At 35.8% G+C, this 6466-nt stretch overlaps 1 pseudogene; it reads left to right on the top strand.

The window, feature by feature from the left end:
• The first annotated feature begins 942 nt into the window (after positions 1–942).
• Positions 943–6466, top strand: part of LOC122135029 — a 19839-nt pseudogene continuing 14315 nt past the window's right edge.

Below are 6466 nucleotides of genomic sequence, written 5' to 3'. Positions count from 1 at the left end.
TGATTGTTTGTTTTATCTTTTAGCATAGAGATTTTCATGCACAATCTGATTGAAATGCTGTCATTTCTGAAAATCTAATTAATAATGGGAATTAAGGCCATGACAAAGGCTGGGTTAAGTTAAAAAACAAACAAAACTAATTAATTGTAACTAAATCTGATTGAAAAACAAACTGAATAATAATATGGACGTGTTAAGTTTAATGTTTTGATAGTATAATTTTTTGTCAAACTAATAACTTATAATAACTAATAAAAATTGCCACCAATATGACTATGCATCTTAAAGTATTTATATTTGAAAATAAAATATGAAGTAAAATAATTATATGCTTTATGGAAATATTTTAAAATATTTAAAAAATCTTTAAAATATTAATATCTGAAAATTATTGCTGAAGTTTAAACAATAAAAATATATAATAAATCAATTTGTAACGTGATTTTATTGAGAAAAACAAACAGCTTTAACAAAGTTTTTACACCTAGTTTTCTTCGATAAATCAAATGGCTTATTTGCTAGTTCAAGTTGAAAAAAACTACAACTAAAGCTTCATGGACACGGTGATTCACATGGAAGCACCAGTGGTCAATTAAATCACAATCGCTCAAAGCTGCAGAATGTTGGCTGGGAGGTAGTAGATGTAAAAAGGATGAAAAATTTACAACACACTATTAAGTGTAAGCCTGTGTTAAAAAAGAAAGACGAAGAAGAAGAACAAGGAGAGCAACATTCTAGATGCATCATTTCACCTTCACCCTTGATGTATGACCCCAGCCAGAGAGACCATGAAGCCACAAAAAATGCAGTCACTAGAACTTGAGCCATTTCTGTTGCAAACATCTCAACTCCTCTTGCATTGATATCAAGGCATGGTGTGCGGATCTATGTGTGAAACATACCTGTCAACCATTATTTACCGCAACATCCCTTCCCACCAACATGCCTGACACCTCCATTGAGCTGGAACGTTCTGCTAGTTCAAACATGCCTGTCAGCGGGTAATCATGCCAACACTTATGCTTTGGCCCTCGTCCCACTGGAATTGTGGGTAGGCAGGAGTGCAGCTTGTCAAGGAGTGTGTTGGAGGTTTTACTTGGCTTTAATTAGGAGAGTTGTTTTTGCCTGCTGTTTAAGCAACCAGCGGGGGAGGAGGGGGTGGTCTTGGGAGGATGTGGAGTGGTCTGATGTGTTATATGAGAAATGAATCATGTATAATTGTGTGCGAAGCGCTATTGGGGGGAAGAAGATATTGATCACTGGAATGAGCATGCCCAAAACCAACCTTCAGCAATGTTGGCATATTTATTTACATATCTATCAAAGATCAGAACCACCTCGCAGGACCTCAATCTAACAACCTTCAAACTGCAACACAATCCGTCCAAAAGTAGTATATGCAGTCAGTACATATAAACTAAAGGTCTGTTATGGGTATGATGTTTTTCAAAATAACGACGGTTTTAAACATTTCATTGGCACAAAATATTCTTGGGTGCACATTTATTTTACAGTCCGTGAACTTTACAGTCATGTATTTACGTGTCCTTCAGGTGTTTATTCTAAGAAAGTACGGTATACACGGTAACTCCATGGGTTAGGGTTAGGTTTAGGGGTTAGGTTCAGGGTTAGTACCTAGTTCTACATAGTTATTGTTATCTACTATAATAAGGACCTAGTCTGTACATTGAGGAACATGGACTGTACAATAAAGTGATACCAATATTCTTCATAGTGGTGGAAAGTTTATTGAAAATGTTCTTCTTCTTTGGAGAACCTATAAATGGTTCTTCCACCGTCCTTAACAATTAAGATACTTTTTGGCATCCTATTCATTTTTTTTTTAAATAAAGTTCCCAAAACCTTTTTTTCACAGTGTGATGCCATAGAAGAAGCCATTTCGAGTTCCCCAAAGAAACTCACAAGAATATTTTAATCATCTAAAGTTCCATGGATGTAACTTCATGGAACCATCAACGCCAGTAAAGAACCTATTATTTTTTAAGAGGTGTGTTTTCCATGAAGGACCTTTAACACCCAATCCCGTTTCGTTGCAAAGGTTCTTTATAGTGTAAAAGGTTCTTATATATATATATATATATATATATATATCGATATATATGATATATATTAATTATAAAAATAATATATATATATATAATATATATATAATATATATTTTTTTTTTTTTTTTTTTTTTTTTTTTTCCCCAAATTTCTTCACACTAAGGGGAAAAAATGGTTTCTTTGAAGAAAACATTCACTGAAAGGTCTTCGGAGACCCTAAAATGGTTCTTCCTTCACTGCACTCTTAAATTAAAAAAAATCAAGGTTCGTTTATCAGCCTTGATGGTTTCCATGAAGAACCTTTAAACATCCTTAGACTCTTTCCATTGCACAAAACGGATTGTTTTCAGTGGCAAAAAAGATTCGTTAAAGAAAGAAAAAAGTCTTCACTGAAAGGTTCAAAGCTGTGGATGGAGGAACCCAAAGTGGTTCCTCTATAGTAACACTGGGGGTGAAAGCCCCCTTTTGAAACCTTAATTTTTAAAGAGTGTAAGCTTATTTTTTAATTCGCATATTGAATCTTCTATTTGAGTTCATGTGATGCTAACAGAACATTTGGGTGTCAGAACCAAACGAAACAGGACATTCTATGTTTGAAAACATCAGATTTTCGTAAAACCTAACTGTTTGTTTTTCTGGCAGAACTGAAGTCGGAGGAGGAACCGCTTCTTGCTGTGTTCTGGGACTGAGGAAGAGAGGGGAGCCGTACCGGCCCTACTGCTGGATGAGGACCGCGGATGGCTGCTGGTCGGAGGCGAGACACATCATACATGCTAAACTCTTGACCGCTTCACCAACGGCACGCAAGGGTCGTGTGGCACAACTACCACATTGACAAGCGCATGATGTCATTTAGCGATGCGAGGACAGTGCCCTAAAGTGAAAACAGACCAATGCACAGTGTTTTACGGCACATTGAATCTGTAATCTGTACTGTTGTTTTCATGGCCTCTCTGAAGTAAGGATTCTGTCTTTAAACTGTCCACCCATACGTAAATCTGTTGATTTGACAGAAAAAAAATATCTTTGATCATCCCTCAGCTCGTAACTGTCGTACTGTAGTTCACTTACAAATTTACTTACCAAAATGTACTTATATTATCGCACAGCTCTATGTTGTCAAGTTTTATCTGCACACAGACATTACTACGAAATATATTTACGTCAAATATTTATTAATAAATAGTAATTTCAACCTGCTTGATTGAGTACACGTTCCATAACACATTGTAACAACTAGATTTCACAAAGTTTCGAACCTGCTAATGTTGATTATAAGGCATTTAATGTTGATCATCAATGTGCACTTTAATGGAGGATACCAATTAAAAAGAAGCTCAGAGATGTAATATAATCCAGAAGACGTTTGTTTACATTAATCACGATCATAATTTACCTTCCATTTGTTATAACGGTTTATGTAGTAATTACATCTATGCATTTTATATCACATACCGGATATGTTCTTTTTTAATTTCAGTGTTGCAAGATGTGGGTGTGTGTGTGTGGTGTGTGTGTTGTTGGTGTGTGTTTGTGTGTGTGATTGTGTTTAAAGAATTATATATATATATATATTATGATATATAACTGCAGAGCATGTTCTTAGGGGGGTTCGTGGCCTAATGGTTAGATCGAGTCGACTCCCAAGGCGAAGGGTTGTGAGTTCGAAGGTCTCGGCCGGCAGGAATTGTGGGTGGGGGGGATGCATGTACAGTTCGCTGCTCCACCTTCAATACCAACACTTAGGTGCCCGTGGCAGCATCGAACCCCCAACTGCTCCCCGGGCGCCGCAGCATAAAATTGCTGGCCACTGCTCCGGGTGTGTGGGTTCACAGTGTGGTGTGTGTGTTCACTGCCGTGTGTGTGCACTTCGGATGGGTAAATGCGATCACTAATTTGATATGGGTTCGCCATACTCCTTTCTGAGCATGTTTCTTTTACTTCTTAATGAGTTTTTCTAGAAGCTATGAAAGAAATGTTAACAGAATACTGATTTGGTCTTTAATAACGTTCTCAAAACATTTTAGTTGGATGTTCGTCTAACATTTTTTAAATGTTACTACTTTTTTCAGAACATTTAGAGAACATAAAGTTAACATTCCCGTAATTTTTTCAAAATGATGAAATTGAATGTTTGCATAACTAGGATTTTTTTTTTTAAAACATTTTAAAAACTGGACGTTTTGAACATTCATACGTAACATAAGTAACGCTCTTAACATTTCTTAGAACATTTCTGTTAACTGTGCTATAAGGCAATGCTAATTTAATATAAAATAACTACTGAAATTATGATCATGATTGTTTGTTTTATCTTTTAGCATAGAGATTTCATGCACAATCTGTGAAATCTTCATTTATGAAATCTAATAATAATTGGGAATTAAGGCCATGACAAAGGCTGTTGAGTTAAAAAACAAAACAAACTAAATTTAATTTAATAAATCTGATTGAAAAACAAACTGAATAATAAATGGACGGTTAAGTTAATTTTTTGATAGTATAATTTTTTTCAAATAAAACTTATAATAACTAATAATAAATTGCCAAAAAAATATGACTAGGCATCGGTAATTATATATATTTGAAAGAAAAAATATGAAGTAAATAATATATGCTTCTTTATGAACTATTTTAAAAAGGTTTAAAAAACTTATAAATATTACTATCGGAAAAGTTATTGCTGAAGTTAAAACAATAAAATAATATTCATAAATCAATTTGTATGATTTTATTGAGAAACAAAAGCATTTAACAAAGTTTATACACATAGTGGATTCTCAGATAAATGACCAAATGGCTGTATTTATGCTAGTCAAGTTGAAAAAAATACTAAATGCACTGGCCAGTGATCACCATGGAAAGCACGCTGTTCATTTAAAGCACAATCGCCAACAGCAATTTGTTGCATGGAGGTATGTAAAAGAGGAAAACTTTTACACCACTATTGCTTACTACATGTGGTGTGGGTCTGAAAAGTGTAAAGAAGAAGAAGAAGAACAGAGAGCAACACCGATGCATCATTTGCCCTTCACCTTGATGTTGTTACCCGAGCCAGCTGAGACCATGAAAGCCAAGAAATAGCATCCACTAGACCTGAAGCCCATGTCTGGTGCAACATCTCACTCTCTTCATTATATCACAGCTTGGGTGCAGCTAAGAAAACACCTGTCAGCGTGTTGATAGCCCGCAATTCCTCCCCTCACTCAACAACATGCCTGACACGGGGGCGCATGAGCGGGAGCGTTCTGCTGAGTCAAACTGCCTTGTCACGCGTGTAATCGGTGTCGCCCCACTAAGGCTTTGGGCCCCTCGTTCCCCACGTGGAATTGTGGGGTAGCAGGAGTGCAGCTTTCAAGTGAGTGGGTGTTGGAGGGTTAATTGGCTTTAATTAGGAGAGTTGTTTTTGGCCTGGTTTAAGCACACCACGGGGAGGAGGGGGTGGTTGTGGGATGTTACGTGGTCCTGATCTGGAAATGTTAATAATATATGAGAAATGCATCATGTAGAAATTGTGTACGAATCTGCTATTGAGGGAAAGCAGAGTATTTATCATCTTGAATGAGGAAGCGATGCCACAACCACTTCAGCATATGATTGTGGCATAGGTTATTTTACATAGGCTACTTCAAATATCAGAACCACCCTGCCATGGCCAATGACCTCAATCTAACAGCCTGCAAACTGCAACACCATCATCCAAAAAGTTTACACTATGCAGTAAAATACATTTTTAAAATAAAGGATACATTAAATTATAATGCATACAACATATTTATCTAAGAAAGTTCTGGTAATACAAGGTAACTACATGGGTTAGGTTACAGGGTTAAGGTTTAGGGAATTGTTGTTAGGTTCAGGGGTTAGTACCTAGTTATTACCTATGTATTTTAATTACTATAATAAGTACATAGTATGTACATGAGAAAACAGACTGTAAAATAAAGTGCTACCATACTCTTAATAGTGGGGAAAGTTATTGAAAATTTTCTCTTTTCTCTTTGGAGAACCTATGTCGGTTCTTTCAACAGTCTTAACAATAAAGATACTTTATTTGCATCTATTCATTTTTTTTTAAATAGCAGTTCCAAAAAAATTATTTTCACAGTGATGCCATATAGAAGAAACTACTTCGAGTTCCCAAAGAATCAAAGAATATTAACCTTTAACATCCTTAGAATCTTTCCATTGCACAAAACGGATTGTTTCCCCAGTGGAAAAAGATTCTTAAAGAAAAAGTCTTCACTGAAAGGCTGGATGAGGAACCCAAAGTGGTTCCCATAGTAACACTGTGAAAGCCCCTTTGAAACCTTAATTTTAAGAGTAGCTTTATTTTTTAATTAGCATATTGAATCTTCTATTTGAAGTCATGTGATACCAGAACATTTGGGTGTTCAGAA

The sequence above is a fragment of the Cyprinus carpio genome, chromosome A22 (assembly GCF_018340385.1).
Source record: "Cyprinus carpio isolate SPL01 chromosome A22, ASM1834038v1, whole genome shotgun sequence".
NCBI lineage: Eukaryota > Metazoa > Chordata > Actinopteri > Cypriniformes > Cyprinidae > Cyprinus > Cyprinus carpio.
This window is presented reverse-complemented; position numbering and strand designations above follow the sequence as displayed.